Below are 22,251 nucleotides of genomic sequence, written 5' to 3'. Positions count from 1 at the left end.
AACAGATTCTGTTTATTTAAATGAACCAGATCTACGTCTCCATCAGAGAGCTGTGGACGAGGCCTTACAGAGTCCAAGTGGACACCTGGACTTGTTCCTCCGCTTCCTCCTGGGTCTTTCACTGCAGACCAATCAGAGTCTCCTACGAGGCCTGATAACACAGACAGGAAGTAGCTCACAGACCAATCAGGAAACAGTCCAGTACATCAAGAAGAAGATCAGTGAGAATGTGTCTGCAGAGAGAAGCATCAATCTGTTCCACTGTCTGAATGAACTGAATGATCGTTCTCTAGAGGAGGAGATCCATCGGTTCCTGAGATCAGGACGTCTCTCCACAGATGAACTGTCTCCTGCTCAGTGGTCAGCTCTGGTCTTCATCTTACTGTCATCAGAAGAAGATCTGGAGGTGTTTGACCTGCAGAAATTCTCTTCTTCAGAGGAGGTTCTTCTGAGGCTGCTGCCAGTGGTCAAAGCCTCCAGCAAAGCTCTGTAAGTACATATATAGCAGGATGTGGAGAAATATACTGCTGCTGGTATAAGGGTACATCATGGGACAGATTATTACTTGTCTTATTATTTCCTCTTCAGACTGAGCAGCTGTTCCCTCTCAGATGAAGGATGTTCAGCTCTGTCCTCAGCTCTCAGCTCTCCGTCCTCCAGACTGAAGGACCTGGACCTGAGAATCCAGGTCTCAGCACTGAAGGAGCTGTGTGATGGACTGGAAAACTGGAAACTGGAAACTCTCAGGTCAGGTTTCTCTGCTGCTCTCACATGTTTTTCCTCTGTTTCAGCTTCAAACATCTCTGTGATGGAATAATCTGCAATGTTTTCTAAATTACTTTGAAATATTCTGAATGAAATATGTCCAGAGTAACGCATCTTTTAAAATGAAGGAACATGTGTTTTATTTAGGACTTAAAGGTATAAATGAGCCTCTGGTTAAATAAAGATTCTCTACTTTGTCTCTCAGCTTTGGTTGAAACGTTGCTCGTCCTGCTTGTTTATCACGTTGTTTCCATCCAGTGGTTCAGTCACATAGTAAACAGAATCACCCCCAATGCTTTTTCCTGTCTAAATTCCTTTACTTTAGGATGTTTGGCTCTGTCCTCAGTTCTCAGCTTCCAGTCCTCCAGGCTGATAAAACTGAACCTGAATATAAAAAAATAGTCTTGAGGCACTTTTACAGGCACATCATTGTAGTCCAGTTCTCCCTTTCTTCATCTTCATCATCCTCATGACCAAATACCACAGTGTCATCCGGAAGATTCTGAAGTGTCCTCTGTGCAGTAGTTGAAATCCGTGGTGTGGATGGGGAAGAGCAGGGGAGAGATTACAGTTCCCTGAGGGTCCCCAGTACAGCCGATACTGGTGTCCTCAGCTCCAAGTCCAGGTTACTAACTGATGAGGATCCAGAAGTGGTCTGAACATGAATCAGAACTGTTCCAGTCTCTCCAGGGTCGGCATGATGTGTATAGTCCGTGTTGTGTGTCTGTAGTGCTTTAAGCCACGAGGATATGGAGAGTTAGTTTTACACGGTGATGTGGTCGACAGTACCTGAAATTGTAATAAATACACTCCAGTGTTGTGTTTGTAAGCAGGCTACGGCAGAGAGGACCAGGTCATGTGCAGATGGGGGGTAAGCAGAGGAAGGAACATAAACAGTCAACATTATAACATGAGAAAACTCTAAATATCAGTAAAACTCAGATATCAAACGTTTCAATGTCTGTACAACTAATGTGCTCTCTGATGGAGATTTGAGCCAGACTGACATAGTTTATCTACTAGTATGCCGAGTCCTCTTCCTTTCCTCTTACCGCTAGCAGTGCTGCTTCTGTCAGCGTCTGGAAACCCTCCATGGAAACCGTGAATATTCAGGTGCAGCCACAGCTCCACAAAGCTAACACAATACTCCTTCTGACTTTAGGCTAGCACCGTTAGCTCTGACATCAGTTTTTAATTTATTTTTAAATATGATATTAACAAAGGACAGCTAAACAACACAGACCTAAACATGAGCAGTGAGATTACAACAAGACAGAACCAAGATCCAGACTTATAGCCGTAGACCAACACACAAAATATGGTTCAAAACTAGTCTGACAGACACACAGACTAGAATTTCTTTTTAAATGTCCAGGTGATTATTACTGAGATGGGATTTACACCAGAAGTTAAAATTACAGCTTCTAGAAAAATCTTTCTGACCAAAAAGAACGTTTGAAACTACAACTGGAATAAACCAAATGAACCTAGTCATGCTAGAAGTTAAACCTCCACTTTTTAGTAAATACCAGTGAAGTGTCTGATGCTTAGCCTTGCATGTGATTGTATTTGGTGGCAGATGTAGCAGCCATTTGCTAAGAGTCAGTGAATTCTGGGCTCCATGTATGGACGGGGTTATAGGTTCCTACTAGGGGTCCATATGCAGCGTTTTGTGTTTCCATTTGCAAACATGTATCAGACCATGGACATGAACCATCACTAGGATCCTGACATTGACTTAGATTGTTTTTGTAATATCTCCTCCTTCAGGTATTGTACATGACAAAATGACTTCATGAACCAGAAAGGTCACCTCACAATGACATCACTAAGTTTTTAAAAAGTGTATTTTCTCCCCTTAATGTCGCTCATCCATCTTGTTGACCTGTGATTTTGTGTTCTCCATGGTGAGAGGTGGATCACAGTAACCCAGCTCTCTTGTTCCTCGTCTTCATTCCACCTCTGCAGCCTCTGTGTTGACAGCAGGAATTTCTATTATTCTGGCCAATAAGGCAGCTGGCTGCAGGACAATCAGCTGACATCTGGAGTAAACAATCAGAGCAGCATGAAATAGTGCTGCAGTCCCTTGACTCAATGACAGGAACAGTCCTGCAGCTAAATGAATGGCAAAAAAATCTCAACCAGCCTGTAGGAGTGGGTGCAGCTTCAATGTAAAGTAAAATATAGAAAGTAACAATTAAGACAAAAAGCTGGTTAAAGGTTAAAGAAACAGGAAAAGCTAAGGAGTGACTGCAGCAGGCTATACACAGGTTGGTGCATGCACTAACTGTGTGTAAAACTTTCTCCATAATTTTATCTTCCTCTTTCTCTCCAGGCTGAGTGTGTCTGATCTCTCGGAGAGGAACTGTGGACCTCTGTCCTCAGTCCTCAGCTCCCAGTCCCCCAGTCTGCCGCAACTGGACTTGAGTTACAGCGACCTGCAGGACTCAGGACTGAAGAAGCTGTGTGAGAGACTGAAGAGTCCAAACTGCAAACTGAAAACTCTCAGGTCAGGATTCAGCTAGCATATATATATATATATATATATATATAGGGCGCTTTTAGTTCTTCTACACTGATGCCAATGAGGCAAGGCAGTTTATTTGTATGGCACATTTCATACAGGACAATTCAAAGTGCTTTAAATGAAACAAAGGTATTACGGATATTTACAATAGTAAAAGGCATCAACACATAATCCCAATAAAATAATAAATTACATTAAACTGATTAAAAGCAAGATAAGTTAAAAAAGTTAACATGCAGATTTCATGCATAGGCGCATGAGAAAAAAATGTTTTTAACCTGGATTTAAAAATGTCTACATCTGGTGAAAGTTCAATCTCCACTGGCAGTTTGTTCCACTTGTTTGCAGCATAACAGCTAAATGCTGCTTCTCCATGTTTAGTCTGGACTCTGGTTTGGACTAGTTGACCAGAGTTCTGTAATATTTGACCCAAAGGGAGCATATACACGTTGAACAGAAGAGGTCCAAGGACTGACCCCTGGGGGACTCCACAAGTCATGGCCACTCGCTCGGATTCATAGCTGCCGATCGTAACAAAATAACTCCGGCCTTCTAAATAGGACCTGAACCAGTTAAGGACCGCTCCAGAAAATCCAACCCAGTTTTCCAGCCTGTGCAACAGGATTCTGTGATCTACAGTATCAAACGCAGCACTGAGATCCAACAGAACCAGGACTGATGCTTGACCAGAATCAGTATTCAACCTAATGTCATTTAACACTTTGACCAGAGCTGTTTCAGTGCTGTGATGAGGTCGGAAGCCGGACTGAAATTTATCAAGATTTCCACTTTCATTTAAAAAGTCATGAAGCTGGTGAAATACAACTTTTTCAATAATCTTGGAAATAAAAGAGAGGTTAGAGATAGGTCTATAGTTGTTCATTATAGAGGCGTCTAGAGTCCTTTTCTTTAGGAGTGGCTTAATAGCAGCTATCTTTAGTGACTTGGGAAAAATGCCTGATGCCAGCGAGCTGTTAACTATCAGTAGGAGATCACTTTCTACTGAGGTAAAAACTGTTTTTAAAAAGTCGGGTGGTATCATCTCCAGAGTGCATGTTGTTGATTTCAAATGCCAAACTGTTTCTTGTAGGATTTTTAAATCAACCGTTTTAAATTGCGACGTAACAGAATTACTTCTGTGTTTTAGACACAGACTAATTTTCTTGTGTGACTGTGTGGAATTAATATTTTGCCTAATTGTTTTAATTTTTTGGCTAAAAAAGTTTGCAAATTGGTTGCATTTCTCAGTGGAAAGGAGCTCTGGGCTTATCTGTATAGGAGGATTAGTAAGTTTTTCAATCATAGCAAACAGAGTGCGAGAATTGTTGACATTCCTGTTAATCATTTCAGATAAATGCAGCTCTCTGGCCTTGCACAGCTCATTGTTATAGTTACGCAGGCTTTGTTTGTACAGCTCAGAGTGAATTTAAAGTTTATTTTTCCGCCATTTCCGCTCAGTTTTTCTGCTTTCTCTTTTTAAGCTGGTAACCACAGTGGTGTTTCTCCATGGTGTTTTCTGTTTGATCAAAGTGCTCTTGATTCTTATCGGTGCAACAGCTTCCATTACATTCAAGATTTTCAGATTGAAATGATCCAGGAGTCCATCAACTGACTCTGCACTGGTTGTTGGTAACATAGCTATGGCCTCCACAAACTTAGCACTTGTTCTTTCATTAATGTACCTCTTCCTAACAGAGAAGCAGGTTGGTTGAACATTCTGAGTGATCAGTAAATCAAACAAAATACAAAAATGGTCAGACAAGGCCGAGTCAGCGACCACAACAGAAGAAATATCAACACCCTTTGAAATAACCAGGTCCAGAATGTGACCTCGAACGTGGGTCGGTTGTTTAACATGTTGCCACAAACCAAACATCCAATATGGAACAAAATTCCTTGACATTACCATCCGTCATGTTATCTATGTGAATGTTAAAATCCCCAGTTAAGATGAAATGGTTAAAATCAGTAGAGATAACCGACAATAATTCAGAAAATTCATCAATAAAATTTACACAGTGTCCTGGACGTCTGTAGATGATTAGAAATAGGATTTTAGGAATGCCCCTTAAAATAAAACTAAGATATTCAAAAGAAGTAAAATCACCAAATGAAATTTCTCTACACTGGAATGAATCTTTAAATAAGGCAGCTTCTCCTCCCCCTTTCCTCCCGTTTCCACATTTGTTCATAAAACTAAAATGAGGGGGTGCTGTTTCATTAAGAACTGTAGCACTTGTGTCTTCTGTTAACCATGTTTCTGTCAGAAAAAGAAAATCTAAAACTGTGAGAAATGATGAAGTCATTAACTAACAGTGACTTGTTGGACAGAGATCTAACATTTAGTACAGCTAGCTTTATGAAGTTTACACTGGTCTCTGTTGTATTCTGAGTTATACAAGGTACAGTTAACAGATTAGATCGATTCACCCCACAAACTGACCGTGTTTGATTCCTTATTTTACTAACACAGGAATCCTACTGGGTCCAGGCTTGATCTCAGAACAGCTGTCAGTAGTAGCAAAACTACAGCAAGGACCCTGAACACATCATGGCATGATCATCAGGTGTCACGAAAGCAGAGATTTCTGATGCACGTTTGGTTAGAGGCACCTGCCAGTATCCTTTTAATAAATCTTGTTTGCTCATAAACTTAGCAGCCCCTATTTTGTCAACGTAATTCTCAACTCTAGGTAATGGGAAAGAATAGGGGACGGTGACAGCATTTACTTTACGGTAGTCTGTTATGAATCTAGGAGATCCGTCGGGTTTTGCTTCTGCTAAACACGGGGCGCTCCACGGGCTCTGGCTGGGCTCAGCTAATCCATGTTTTAACAGATAAGCAGTTTCCTGCTTCATGAGAGCTCTTTTTACCGGTTAAGCACTATACAGATGTTGCTTTATGGGTTTTACATCATGAATGGCAATATCATGCGTTATTACGGTGGTTTGCGAGGGGAAGCAGAAACATTTGCACACCTCAGCGCTTTTCACACCTATTTTGGTTACAGGACAGATATGAGCTGTCCCAGCACACTGACTGTCTCTGCGAAGGGGAGGCTTATCTACAAGAATAGGCGGTGACAACTTATGTGTCAGCGCATATTCATCCGCCAGTAATGTGGCAGAAGAGAGTGACACAACCTTCTGTTCATTTAAATATAACACGATGTTTTCAGGCAGACATTTCTTAAATTCTTCTAACAGTACTAGTTCCCTTAAAGAATCAAAATCACCAGCTTGCAAAGCTGTACACCACTTATCAAACAAATTACTTTTTTCTTGGGCAAACTTAACGTATGTTTGTCCAGCAAAATATCTGCTGGCGGAATTTCTATCGATAAGCTTCAGGGACCAACTCATAACCTTTCAGAATGGTGGCTTTGACTATTTTATAGTTCTAACTCTCCTTTAGCCTCAACCACTTCTTGGGCTTTTCCAGTAAGCTTATGGTGGCTTGAAAAAATTCACACTTTTGATGCTGGGGCAACACAAAGTACTTTACATGAAAAATCAATTTATGAATATTAAGACAAAAAGAAACTACATAACAAGAGAATAAAACAAAAAGTTACACGCAGGAACATGCATATATACACACAAAGCAGATAACCCCCCCCCCCCCCCTCCCCCCCATTTAGCACGCGACTCCTTGATTTCTTTCTCTGTACTAAAAGTAGTATAGAACACTAAAAGTGATAACGATCTGGCTTGATGTTGCATTGAAAAAACAATATCATGGGGATCCATCCACACCAGAAGCCAGTTCACCCATGATAAATAAAATAAATACAGTTGAGTAAAATTAAATGAAAATAAAATAAGATATAAAATTAAAAAAAAAGCTTAAGATCAAACAAATTCAGTTAAAAGCTAAGCTAAAAAGATAGGTCTTAAGCCTCTTTTTAAAAAATTTAAACAGCTCTCAGTATACCCCATATTGTTTTCCCTGTTGGCTTTAAACCAAAAGAAACAATCCGTTCTTTGACTTGTTCTTTAACAGTGTCATTTAACAATATAGAACTAGTCAGTTTCCAGAAGGCTGAATGAGTAGTACATGGCAGGTGGATAGGTTCATCTTCATAACTGTGGCTTTGTGGTCTGTAGCGAGGGTGGGGCAAATGTCCACAGTAATTTGATCTATAGCAACACTTTTTGAGAACAGCCACAAGTAAATTCTAGAAAGACTTGTATCAGTCTGTTACTCCATGTAAAAACTTTCTCTTGAGGATTTTTTTCTCTCCAGATATCATGAAGATTAAACCTCTCTATAAAATATTATCCCAGCTGAGCTGGAGTAACTTCTTGTAAAAAAACAAGTCTGAATTAAATTGTTTAGCCAAAAGGAATAAAGCTTTACACTTAACATTGTTGCGTAGCCCCCTGGCAACAAGAGGTACAAAAGATAGAGTAGACATGAAAATGAACAGTAATGAACACAAAGAATAAAGTTTTGTTTTATAAAACCTTTGAAGTTTAACAAGTAGTGCGATATCGAGAACAGTAGCAGTAAAGTTACCCTGATAGAATTATTTAACGCTAACAGGAATAAAATAAACATTTTTTTCTTCTTATAATATCTGAATTAAAAAAAAACAAAACAAAAAAAAACCAGACTCAGATGTTCAGAAATGAGGCTCAAAAAATACCTGAGAGCAGAGGGGACCGAACACAGGGACCCATCTCACAGATGTAGTTTTTTAGGATTTTGAGGGTGAATCTCTGAACCATTGATATTGATTGATAAATCACGACCTCCCACAAATATGCAGCCTTTCTCTCTTCACCAGCTTTTTTAATCTTTGGCCACAGCTTCTGTTGGTTATCCCTTTCCTCCTTTGTTAAGTCCTGGGAGAAGTGTTGGCCTTTGGATTGGAGAAAGTCGCTATTCTTAGCAGCTTTCCAGATGTCTTCCTTCAGATATTGGGAGATGAACCTGATGATAATGCCGCGGGGCCTCAAGTCGTCTTGGCGGGTTCTTCCCATCCGATGGACAACATCAGTGTCATCGGGCAACTTTTCTTTACCGGATGGAAAGATTTATTGGCAGATACCAACCACCTCCTCGTGCACTTTTTCATTTTGTATAACCGTATAGCCTCAAATTCCACCAACAACCATAGCTATCCAGGTCTAATACACGAGCCATGCATGTCAAAGCAGATTCCTTAATTTTTTCCACACATTTTTCAGTGTGAGCAACCTTTTCATTTATGAGTTAGTATCAGAGCGGACGGTTTCCACCATTTTCTCCAATGCATCACTCCTGGAGTTCATCAAGTTAACCAACGTGCAAACAGCATCATCATAGTTTAAGGCGTGAAAAAAAGGGTCTCTTGGCAAGAGGAGGCTTACTTGGGGTCACCGGTAGTGGATTTTGCTCAGTACTGGTTCAAATATTACACCAAAATAGAAAATCAAACAACTGCTCTGTCACTTTCCACAGGAAAAGTATATCTGCTGTGTTAAAACAACATTAATATTTGGGTGCTAAAAGATCGATATAAACCAACCTGTCTTGCCGCCATCTTGCCCCAGCAGCAGGACACCGGCTTACATGCGTGGAGGTTGTGATGTTGGTGATGTCATCGTACAGCTGGAGAAAGCACATCTATGTCCTGTACCTGTAGGGTGAGTGGAGGGGTGTTGGAAGCTGGTGGGCGTTGCAGTGGTGTGGCTGAGTGTTGTTGTTGAGACTCAAAGTGGGCAAAGCAACTGTTCCGCTCCTCCGCAAGCACCTCATTGGAGTCCCGAGATGACACATCACTACTTTTGTATTTTGTGATGTTCTGTATACCCTGCCACACCTGGCGGAGGTTATTGCTGATGAGGTGGTCTTCTATCCTCCTCTTGTAGTCTGCTTTTGCAGCCCTGATGCCTTTCTTCAGGTCAGCCCGAGCAGCGCCTGACCTGAAGGCTGAGTCTCTGGCCCAAAGGAGCATGCAGACCTGGCTTATAATCCAAGGTTTCTGATTTGGGAGTACCCAGATGCACTTACTGTTCCCAATGCAGTAATTGATGTAAGCCAGTACAGTTTCTGTGAATATTGCCAGATCCTCATGATGAAAGGCATCCCACTGGGTGTGTTCGAAGCAGTCCTGAAGCTGGGGGAGGGCATCCTCAGGCTGGGTGGTGATTTTCCTCTTTGTGAGCTTTGATTGTTGACCGAGGGGGATGTTGCTGGGGTGAGAAGTTGGGAGAGATGGTCTGATAGGCCCAGGTGGGGAAGGGCTAAAGCTTTGTGTGCATGCTTGATGTTGGAGTACACATGATTGAGAGTGCTGTCCCCTCTAGTTGGGCATGTAACATGTTGGTAAAATTTTGAAAGAGCCGATTTTAAATTTGCCATGTTGAAGTCCCCGGTAATAATGTGGACGCCATCGGGGTGGTCCGCTGGTGTTTGTTGATGGCATTAAGCAGCAATGCAAGTGCCGTGTTTACATTTGCACCCGGTGGTATATAGGCGGCAGTGATGATGACAAAAGTTAGCTCTCTTGGTAGGTAAAAGGGTCTGCATCTCACTGACATGAACTCCAGGTCTGTGGAGCAGTGTCTATCTATGATAGTGCTGTTGTTACACCAACCTCCATGTACCTAGATACAGAGTCCCCCGCCATCTTGATGACAGTTTCATAATCACACATTGAAGGACAAAAACACATGGACGGACTGACTAATTTCGATATTTGACCTTTTTTTTTATTTATTAGACTTGGTTCTGTTTGTTGTTAGGGGCCCAATTAAACACATTTCTGTGTAACAAACTCCACCCTTTCTAGTCATGTTGGTTAGATTGGTACCCCACAGAAGGGTCCCAACAAAGTAGGACGGGTTGGGTCAAATGTTAGGGTACCCTTCCCAGTATTCTCGTGTGGAAACATTAAAATGTGTCCTGACTTGCACCTGTCGGTGGAAACGGGGCTTAGTAGGCAGAGTGAGGGGTCCAGAGGGATGTGACAGCTCATGAAGTGAGAGAGATTCTGGGATTTCTTTCCAGAATTGTTGAACTGGTGTGCAGTTCCATATGGCATAGATGTAATTATCAGGGTGTTTTTAGAGCAGTTAGTAAAGATGTCCGAGTAAAATCCCCTTTTTAACATCCTGTGCCCTATGTAGTGAGTTCTGTGGAGTATCTTGCACGGTATTAGTTTAGTATCTGCATTTCTGGTTTGTGAGGGACAGAGCTGGTGAAGAATGAGGCACACAGGTGGCTTCTAATATAACATTGAGACCATACATTTAAATCTTCCATTACTAAGTTCAAATTTACTTAACATTTCTTCTTCCAAATATCATCTCTGTAAAATATACATAATAATACAACAATCAGAAAATAGCCCTTCCTTACCAGAATCCCAGTGGGACAAAGATTGATCCATTGCTCCTGATGCTGATTTCTGGACCCAGATTGGTCATACTAACTGCTCAGCAACAATGGCTACACCTACAGCCACACAGTAGTGATGCGAAGTTCGACTCTTTTCACCAACCCAGGTCTTTTACTCTCGAACAGTAAAGTGAACGAATCTTGAACGAATCATGTCGTTCATTTTTACAGCAGGTGGTGTTGTAAAAAAGTCTGCGATTCTCAAGCAGTAAATACTGAAGGCAACAAACTACTGGTAATGCCACAAGCAATTCAAACCATGTGAAAAAGTAGGGAAGCAAATACACACCACAATAAAGTGATTTGTGTCCTACATCCTCCCTGCCATTGTTTAACAGCACAACACTCGGTAGCTATCATGTGACAAATGAACAAGAGACCGAGCCGAGAGCGAACGTACTGCTGAGCTTGATACAGCTTGAGCTGTGAACGAACGAAGGAAGACCAGTTCAGTGACCGAGTTGCCTGTCACGTGACAGAAGCACTAGAGAGACCAATCCGAGAGCGAACGTACTGCTGAGCTTGATACAGCTTGAGCTGTGAACGAACGAAGGAAGACCCGTTCAGAGACCGAGTTGCCTGTCACATGACAGAGAGAAGCACTAGAGAGACCAATCCGAGAGCGAACATACTGCTCGCCAAACAGCCTGAATGATGAACGAGACCGAGAACGAGAACGAGAACGAGACCGAGAACGAGACCGAGACCGTGCAGCCCGAGCTGTCTGTCACAAATGCCTGAGCAGCCTGGCTGTCACGTGACAAAAGAACGAGGACCTGAGGACGGACCTGAGCGAGTCCTGAACGAATCATTTCTGTTTCCTGTCCTGACCTACTGACTGAGTTTATGCAGCTGCCTGCCATGTGGCGAGAGGAGGTACCGCATCAAAATGAACGAATCGCTCACTGAGAGGACCCGTTACTCCCGAGTTATATAAAGGATTAGTTCATACTGAACGAATCGTTCGTGACCGACACATCACTACCACACAGCTGTTGGTGATGTAGATTAAATCTTGATCCACTAAGCCAAATGTTTGCTATGTGGAATTGAGAAATGGCCAGTTAACTCTATGCATTTTCTGTGTCTAGTGTGACTATAATGGTTTTGGATTGTTGTGATATTGAGCAGTCTCTCCTAAGACCTGACAATTCATTTTTGTCCTCTGTGGAGGACATGAATCTCAGACCTCTACATCAAGCACTGTTTATAGTATGTATGTGATTATTACTTCTCCTTTAAGAAAACATCTTGAACTCTCTTCTGATGCCACTGTTGTGGGGATGTGGCCAACAGGGCACATGCAGTGTCTTTTCAAAATGGAGGGAATTTCAATTTTCATGTTTTGCAACAACCAGAGAGATAAGTCAACAATTTTTTCCTGTTAATAAATATCAAGTTTTTATTTAGTATGAAAATCTTTACTACAGATTACTAAGATTTTTTGAAAGACAGCAATTTTAATCCTTTAAAAACACAACTTATATGTGGTGTCCTTTGTGGTGGACATCAGGACTTGCTAACTATTTCTGTTACATCAGGGAGCAGAGAGCTAAGTGAGGTGGAGAGGATTTTACAAAGAATTGTGGAGGGAGATTCAGACCTAGAGCTGTCTGAAGATGAACTAGATGAAGTGGAGATAGTGGGGGAAGATCAACACTCGAAGGACGAGTCTGACCCTGAACCTGATTCTGAGCCAGGAGAAAGGGAATAATAACAATTGTATGTTATGACCAGGAACAATGTTTAAGCTAGGGTTAGGAAGTTAGTATTACAGTGTCTAAAAATGGGAACAGGGACCATTATGAAGAATCGAATCCCTCCACTGTGCAAACCGAAGATGTCAGATGACACCAAGTTGCAAAAACAAAGTAGGGGTCAAGCTAAAATGTAGGGCTGGGCGATATGGCCTAAAAATAAAATCTCAGATTTTTTATAACCAAATCCGATTTCTGATTTTAATTGATTTTTTTTCTTTTCTTTTACAAAACATAAATAAACTTATTAAAAAAATGTATTTATTTATTTATATAAATGAATGCCAGAAAAAATAAAGCATGTAATGTCATAACTTTTCCACCATATAAACAACTTCATATCTTACATAGAAATATGCAACACAACTGCATCCATGATCACTTTCCATCTGGATCGGTATTGTACAGCACAGTTCTGCAGAAATAATTCCCCTGATGAAGGTTGTCTCTTAACAAGAGTTTGTGGGCTAAAGTTGACTTCTGCATCTCATAGAGAGCACCATTTCTCATTGCAGTTATACGCACAGCTAAATCCCTGGCATGAGTGAAGGGTCACTTCACTGAAAATCTGTCAGACAAACAGATCTGCTGCTAACTAACTATGAAAAAAAATCCTGATTTTCATAAAAATAATTTGCCAGAAATGCAAAATTCGATTTATCGATTTTATCGATTAATCGCCCAGCCCTAATAAAATGGTTGTCAGAGAAACATATGAGGTTGCCAAATTACAGTTGTAAAGTTCAGAGAGAAATGTCCCTGGTACCCAGAACCAGAGAATGCATTGTAGTTTCTTCATTTACTGTCTTAATCTTATTAAATGGTCATTAAATTAAAGGATTTTTTAAAAATCCATACAAAAAATAATCCACTATTATAATTGCACCATTACAAAGTACATTAAGAAAGACCTGATGTCCCCTGCAAGGGACAGTCCATAAAAATTAATAAACCATGTTTTTAAAAAAATGTTGCAACATGTTTCTTGTGACCACAATACTGCAATTGTCATAAAAAGATTAAAAAATAAAAACTTTTTTTTTTTACTGGGTCTACGTGTGTTGTTGGATGAGTGTCTGCCTTTAATGAAACCGGTTTGATCAGGGTGAATGATAGGTGAGATTATATTTTCAGCTCTATGAGCCAGTTTGTGATGGTTTTAAGTCTACATTAAGGAGAGATGTAGGACGATAGCTAGCTGGTCATGTTGGATCTTTGTTGGGTTTTAAAATGAATGAGATTGTAGCTTTATTCATGTTTTCTGGTATATTGGAATTATGTTGTATTTCAGACATGACTCAGCAAACTAGGGGAGCTAGAATGAGCAGAAATGTTGTAGAAGTCAGCAGGAAAGCCGTCGGGTCCTGGTGCTTTGTTATTAGGCAGATGTTTAAGAGCAGTGTAAAGTTCTTCATGTGTTATCGGTGAGTCCAGCATGTTAACTTGATCTTCATTTAACTGTGGTAGGTTGATGTTGTTTAGAAATAACTTCATTCTTTCCTCATCTGTTTTCCCAGATGAGTTTAAGTTTGCATAGAATTCTTTAAACATGCCCAGCTGTGTTGTTGGAGATGGTTGTTTTTTCCTGCTTTTGTTTGAGCTGATTTGCTAATAGTTCACCACATCTGCTCTCATGATGAAAATATTCTTGTCACAGTCGATTCTTCATAAATAGTCTTTTTGTTTATGATTTAATTCAGTTGTAAATTGTATTTTCTTCATTTGCTTTCTGTCTCTTCAGTTGGGTTAGAAGCGATGATGGTTTGGAGTTGTTTTATTTTCTGTTCCAGTTCAGCTTCTTGTTGTTTTCTTTATTTATTTATTTATGTAGAGGGGAAAAAAGAGATGATTATGCCCTAAATACTCCTTTGCCAGTTTCTCATATAAAGGATGGAGATGACTTCGGGAAGTGATTTCTATCTAGAAAGGATGCCTGCATCATCCTGCAGCAGTTAGACTGGAAGTCAGTACTGCTCCCAGTAGACCACAAACACACTCAATAAAATCCGATATGATTCATTAATGTACATACGTCATTTTTCTTATTTTTATAATTCTTATATATTAGCAAGTTCTGGGGAGAACCTGTGTGGAGTTTGCATGTTTTCATGCGTAGGTTTTCTCCGACTTCCTCCCGCAGCCCAAAGAAGTTGATTTGAGTCTCTCAACTCTCTCTAGGAATGAGTGTGAGTCTGTTTGAATGTTTTTCTCTCTGTGTTGGTTCTGTGATGGACCAGGAACATCTCCAGGCGGGTCTTCAGACCAGGGCCGGTTCTAGGAATGCATACATGAGGGGGCAGGCATAAATTTGAAGGGGGCATTATGAGTACATACTTCAGCATTTTCTTGTTGTTGTTTTTTAAGTGTTTCTTTAACGGAACTGTGCTGTTAGTGGAGTCCAACTTCAAAGAAATGGATTGCACTTTGTCAGGCCTCTACTCTAAGACCTGTCCAGCTTGGGTGTCCCACCTGAAACCAAAGCTCCTGCTGGTATAGCTCTTAGAGTCACTGAGGCACGCAAACCCCCTGACCACAATAAGGTGGCAATCCCTCAGGGGGGGAACAGAAAATATCAATAACAAAATGAAGTAAGAAAAAAGAAAAGAATGATCCATTATCAAAGCTTTAACAACCAACAAAATAACAATTGCCCTATTGGACAGCCATTAGATGTCTAAGCATTTTGAATAAATTTGAAACTAATAACAATAAACTCAACTATCTGTGTGTTTGTTTCTGTCTGTATATAGACCATAATGATTAAAGAATCATAACTATCAAGCACAACAATAACAGAGCAAAAAATTAAACCCCCTACCAAAATAAGGCAGTGAACCTTCAGGGGGAAATAATGATAATAATAAATGAAAATGAGTAAAAACTAAATGATCCTTCATCAAAATTTTAAGAACCAACAACATAACAATTTTCTTACCGTACAGCCATTAATGCATCTAAAATAACTTTGTTACAATAACCTCATATATGTATACAAATGTAAATAACCTACAGTATAAAAGAGGTATCCCAAACGAACAAACCCATCAAACAACCAAAACAGAGCAGAACATTAGATATCTTTATTTTTATCTATATTTTTATTTTATTTTATTTCTTATTTTTATCTTCTCTCAATGTGGGGGGAGGGAGTGTGGGTCCTTTTTTCAAATCATTATTTTGTTTAGAAACTTTCCTCACTCTACAACAGCAGTCTCCTATTTTCTGTTATTTTTTTCTTCAAACTAGCATGCTGAACTAAAGGCTGGGCGGAGCTTGAGGGGTCTCATATGCGCTCAGTCTGTATTGTACCGAGGAGGCAGTCACATCTATGGCCCGTGCGTGATTGATCACTGCTCCTACTAACAGGCGTAGACACGTTTAAATAGAACAGAAACAAACCCCAGTTGACAGAATAGATGCAATAAATACGTCTGTTATTATAAGTATTTATTCAGTATCGCTACAACACATTTAACAGAGCTTTACTCTATAAGTTTTACCGCTGGAGCTCAGCAGCCGCTCTCTCTACGAGGGGGAGAAATATGACACCGCAAGATCAGGCTGTATGTCAAGTCATTTGCATACTAAACACTGATTGGTTGTTTTCTGTGGTGGTGGGAAGGACTTGTTGAAGACAGTACAATGGATCCTGTGAAGCTCCGACACACAGAGTTCAGTACAGAGGGGAGAGAGCGTTTGGAGAGATTTGCCCATTTCGGCGCATTTGATTGAGGGGACAGAATGTTTGTTTGAGGGGGCACTGCCCCCTCTTGCCCCTGCGTAAAGCCGGCCTTGCTTCAGACTCTATTCTAAAGTGTCTAAAGACCTTTAACTAAAATAAGGCTTACAGTATATGACTGCTTTTTTGTATTTCTGTTTCATTTATTTTGTGGATTTGAACAAGTTTACTTCTTCTGTGAAGCACTTTAGCCTTTGTTTGTGAAAGGTGCTGTATAAATAAATGCTACTCACAGTGTGACAACATTTCTTGTAAGATTGTAAAAACAAAGAACAAATAAATGTGGTGGATTACAACAAAGGTTATTTATTTACAGCAAACACTATAAATGTGTTGATCCTCTAAACATCAAACTTTGAGCCAAACATTGTAACATTTCACTAAACCTGTAAAAAAAAAGAAAATATAAAACTTCTCATTTCAGGACAGTTTGAGAGTAAACTGAACTTATTTTACCAACATCTCTTTTACCAGTTAAACACGTGTAAAATGAAACAGTCAACAAACAGTAAGAACACTATGAAACAGGTAAAACACTGTGGAGTTACACCTGATTTTCTCTACAGGTGTTCTTTGAGTCGACGTTCAACATGAGTGCTGATTCAGTCTTTTCACGTCTTACATTTTCTCTGTAACTTTCTCTCCAGGCTGAGTGCGTGTGGTCTCTCAGAGACAAGCTGTGGACCTCTGTCCTCAGTCCTCAGCTCCCAGTCCTCCAGTCTGACAGAACTGGACCTGAGTAACAACGACCTGCAGGACTCAGGACTGAAGAAGCTGTGTGGTGGACTGAAGAGTCCAGACTGCAAACTGGAAACTCTCAGGTCAGGATTCATCAAACTAAGTTTAAAATAGTTTTTATTCATGAGTAACAAACTTGTGGAAGCTGTTTGTATGAATATCAGATGTATGTGTGTCATTACTCTTATATAGTCTGACAATATATTTGAGTTTTGTCATCACGATAAAATCAGGTAAACAATTGTGGTAGCTTACTCAAATCAAAACTAACCTGGCCACCATCAGCTTGTTTAAAGTGGTTAGTGCTTACACACACACACACACGCACACACACACACACACACACACACACACAAACACACACACACAAACACACACACACACCTACGTCCAGCCAATAAAACAGAAGAATATCAAAGATCACTACAGGAACTTCCTGTGTATTCTTACACTCTCCATGACTGTATTACTGCCAGACAGTACAGTAACATTACTTTGTGTTTATACTAATGCTGGGCTTGTTAACATGTTAATTGCGCGTTAACACAACGCTTAATTAATGCTGTTAATTTTTAATTATTAATTATTATATAGTTCAGCTGGGGTTTTTTTCTGTTTGTTTGTTTGTTGTTGTTTTTTTTTTGTTTTGTTTTTTGTGTTTTTTTTGCTGGCCGCAAGCTTTGATGACAGAAACATGGCGTCCATGTCTCCCTTCCCTGCTGCAGCGATGCGTCTGATGTAATCAGGAGAGAGCGGATTTATTAAAATGAAGAGACGTTTTCTGTCTGGAACTTAAGAAAAAGGAAGAACCAACGTTTCTCTTTATCTGTCATCTGTCAAACTCATACAGATGGCAGAACATCGTGATTCTTTTTATGCGAAACTGCTCCCAGAAAAGAATGAGAAACTTATTATTTACTATTATTTTTTTTTTATAAACTTGGTTTTAAACTAGGTCAGACAGCAAAGGTAAGACATGTTTTCTGACTTTTACAAACATGCAGCATAAATCGGGTCTTCTTCTGCCTCTGGTTCGGTGAATCTTGGTCATATCGAGATGAAACTTCCAGCTGTGGAATCTGTGAGATGTGAGATTTCAGTAGAGGAGCTGTTTGTTCGTCTTCATGGGGAGACATCATCTGTGTTTTTCGGACTTTGTATACCTGCTCTTTGAATTGTTTGTTGTCTTAACTGTGTTTGTTGGTGATAGAAATGGTTTTACTGAGCTGTTAGCTGAGATTTTGGACTTTCTCTGGTTACCACACGTTTACATTTACAAACCTGACGCTACACTAGGGCTGGGCGATTAATTGAATTTTAATCGCAATTACGATAGATAATTAAGAAATGCTCATAATTGAGAGCAATTCCAGCCACAAAGTCTGATAAGTCTTTGAGAAAATCCTTATTAATTTTTGGCGGACGGTAGATCAAAGCACATAATACAGGACTGCTGAGCTCGATTACAAGAAGCTGTAGTTCAAAACTAAAGTGGGGGCTTGATGAAGGTCTCCGACAGCAGAAGCTAGACCTCCACACAGAAGCCAGCCCACCACCTTTACCAGTCAACCGGGGAGAGCTGGAGAAACAGCATTGGGGTGAAAGAAGTTCAGAAAAGGCAACGGACTCACCATCATGAAGCCAAGTCTCTGTTATAAACATAAAATCCAATTTCTGGGATTCAAAGAAGTCTTTGAGCAGAAAAGTTTTGTTTGCCAGCGATCTGGCATTGACAAGTGCCAGATGCAAAACAAGGTCCTACTTTACCCGTAAATCCACATAATCCAGAGGACGACGGTTGGAGAAATCCACTCCACACTTGTGAACTTGGTGGCGGCGAGGAAGAGGGGCCGCCATAGGAAAGGGCCGACACCAAGCAGGTAGTGGATCCGGAGCAACAGGCCAGATCCACCGTAAGCCAAACTCAGCTGTTCGACCTGAGGGGCAGGATCCAGAGAAAAGATCCAGGAAACCACCACTGGTGGAGCACAAGCAGGCCCTGAGTCTCACTACAACACCTCCCTGCTTTCCCTGTTTCCTGAAGCCCTTCCTGCGGGGAATGACGCAGGGAGCACGGCACAGTTAAGCTGGTACCTCAGACAGGCAAGGAGTAGGAGGAGTACCAGCTGTAGGAATCTCTAACCTGAACTGTGGAAGCCGTTCACAAGCCACTCAGATGTTAAGAAGTGACTGGCGATCATAAACAAAATGAGCAGGAGCAGTATAAAAGCAATCACTAACTGAAAATACCAAAAATAAAACCAGATGGCCGCGGAAACCTGACAGACGGCAGGCTGTGCACACTGTTGGCGGCATCTTGTCTATGGCAGCTTGTTGGAGCAGCTTACGTTCAAGTCAGGTACAAAAAGCAATGAGCTAAACTGCCCATAGTGGTGGTCAAAGGGAATGGCTGCTGGCTGGTGACAGGTAGGTGACGCTAATGCTGTAGGTGACGTAGTTCCGGGAAGACGGCAGATTCAAACTAGGCGCGCCCAAACATTTATACTTTCATTCAATTGTATTTTGTGCCAGCCTAATCAAAATATTCTTTAAAGTAGGAAAATAGTGTCTTTAAAAGGTACACTCTGGAGCACAGCGGGGAGGATTTGGCCAGCCTGACAGATTTTATAGATCGTTGTTACGACAGAATCGTCATGGGGAAACCAAACAACACATCCACCCCCTCCACCTCATCTAAGTCCAAGAGACAGCGAAATGAGGATTCACCTGGAGCTATTTCAACACCGGGGAACGACTCAACAGATGTTCTGATCTCTATAGATAAGAAACTCAGTAGTTTTGATGCGCGTTTGAGCCTGGTAGAAATTCTCCACAAAGAGTTCCAGGCGCTACGTGAATCATTAGAATTCAGCCAGAAGCAGGTGGAAACTCTGGCTGTAGAAAATGCTGGTCTCAGAGAGTCGGTAAAATCCCTCACCTACGGCTTGACCCGTCTCTCGGAGGAAAATAAGAAGATGAAGGAAATGGTGATCGATCTGTAGGCGCGGAGCATGAGAGAGAACCTGGTATTTGCAGAGATCCCAGAGCAGACGGAGGAGGACCCCGAGACCACGGTGAAAAACTTCATCAAAACCCACCTGAAGCTCCCGGAGGAAACGGTGAAAAACATCTCCTTTCACAGAGTCCATCAGCTCGGCGGGAGGAAACCCGGGTCCAGCAGACCAAGACCTATTGTAGCGAAGTTCGTCAGCTTCAAACAGAAGGAGCAGGTGAAGAACCAGGGCTGCGAACTGAAGGGAACCAACTTTGGAGTAAACGACCAATATCCCAGAGAGATTCTGGACCGACGGAGAGTCCTGTTTCCCATCAGGAGGAAATCCATCACGCAAGGTGCTCGCGCTGTCATCGCAGTGGATAAATTATTTATTAATGGACAGCTGTACCGCGACCCGGACATCACTCCGTGGCTCTACTGACTTGGTATGTGCTTTAATTTTCCTGTTGTCTCACTAGATCATGTTATATCCATAAAACTGCCATAAAAGATAATTTAGTTAACAGTAAATCCACTGCCCGTCTCCACTACACTGTTCTCAGCACAGATGCGTTTTTTAAATTACTTTTTTCCTTTGGCACTGTCGCTCTTTTCACTCTTTACACTTCTTCTCTCCGACCCTTTAACGGTTAACGGTAACATTTATCATTATATTATAAACACATCAGCACTTTTCATGATTTACAGGAACACACACAGAACAGCACAAGCGCACATACATCTCTGTCACAACCAACAGGCACATACACATGCACGCAGAGAAGCAGTGGGATGCACGCACACACTCTTCAGTAATATGCATATAGGCCTCATCTCTGTGGTTTGTTCATGAATGAACTCACATTTGTCACTTGGAATGTGCGTGGAGCTGGCACAAGGGAAAAGAGGTTAACAATTTTTAATCGTTTACAAGAAATGAAAGCAGATATAATATTACTCCAAGAGACTCATTTATCAAACTCAACAATAGATCTTCTCTCAACAACCCAGTTTCCACACGTGTATTCAGCTTGTTATAATTCTAGGCAGAGAGGAGTAGCAACTCTCATTAATAGAAGGTTAAATTTTGACATAGATAATACAATCATAGATCCAGAAGGCAGATTTATAATAGTTACATTATCTATTAAAAATGTTAAGTTATGTATTGCAAATATATATGGTCCAAATGTAGATGATCCCTCTTTCTTTCACTCCCTCTTCGCCTCACTCTATGGTCACTCAGATAACACATTAATTGTAGGGGGTGATTTTAACATTATACTGGAGAAAAAAAGTACCACAGGAGCTCATCGAGTCTGGAAATCCTCAGAAACTGAAACAGTACATGAAGGATTTTGGTCTCTGTGATGCTTGGCGCTCTCACCATCCCACACTAAGAGAATACACTTTCTTCTCTTCAGTTCACCATTCCTATTCTAGATTAGATTATTTCTTAACTAGCAGCTCGCTGATGAATGACATGTCAGAAATCAAGATCCATCCTATTAGCATTAGTGATCACGCACCAGTATCATTCACTCTGAGAAGTAAGAGCAATAAACCAGCAACTAGAAACTGGAGATTTAATACGTCATTACTTAAAGATCCAGAGTTTATCAGCTATTTCAAAAGAGAATGGTCCTTATATCTAGAAAATAACGACTTGCCAGAAACTTCAGCAAGTGTTCTTTGGGAAGCAGGAAAAGCAGTAATGAGAGGGAAAATAATTTCCTTTTCCTCTCATAAGAAAAAGAAGGAAACTTTGAGAATTTCAGAGTTAGAACTCAGAATCAAATCCTTAGAGGATGCTTACCATGTCTCCCCAGAAGAACACACACTAAATGCTATAAGGAAAGCTAAACTTGAATTTATTTAAATAATAGATAAAAAGACAGTTCTTGGTGCAAAGACTTCGCTTGGAGAATTTTGAGCATGGAAATAAATCTGGAAGGTTCCTGGCTAATCAGTTAAAAACAAACAAGGAGAAAACAACCATCTCCTCTGTCAGAGATCCAGAAGGAAACATCAGCCACGATTCAGACAAGATAAATAACACTTTCAAAGAATTCTATAAAACATTATATACATCACAACTAACTACAACAGATGACAATATTGATAAATTTCTTAGTAACATCAATCTTCCACAATTAAAACATGAAGTTAAAATGGTCTTGGATTCCCCCCTTTCAGTTGGCAAACTCCATGAAGCTCTCCAGCATATGCCCAACAATGAAGCTCCAGGTCGAGATGGTGCAGATTCTACAAAGAATTCTGGACAATGCTGGCACCCACTTTCTACAATATGATATTAGAAATAAAGGAAAAACAAAAAATACC

The 22,251-nt window shown here is 40.7% G+C and overlaps 1 long non-coding RNA gene across 1 annotated transcript; it reads left to right on the top strand.

Annotated features, from left to right (window-relative positions):
- Positions 1–431: 431 nt before the first annotated feature.
- Positions 432–16,880, top strand: LOC121655259. The gene is made up of 4 exons (XR_006013116.1): positions 432–489; positions 589–747; positions 3,101–3,274; positions 16,823–16,880. It is a non-coding gene; the product is annotated as an uncharacterized LOC121655259 (long non-coding RNA).
- Positions 16,881–22,251: the final 5,371 nt, after the last annotated feature.

This window comes from Melanotaenia boesemani, chromosome 2 (assembly GCF_017639745.1).
Source record: "Melanotaenia boesemani isolate fMelBoe1 chromosome 2, fMelBoe1.pri, whole genome shotgun sequence".
Classification (NCBI taxonomy): Eukaryota; Metazoa; Chordata; class Actinopteri; order Atheriniformes; family Melanotaeniidae; genus Melanotaenia; species Melanotaenia boesemani.
This window is presented reverse-complemented; position numbering and strand designations above follow the sequence as displayed.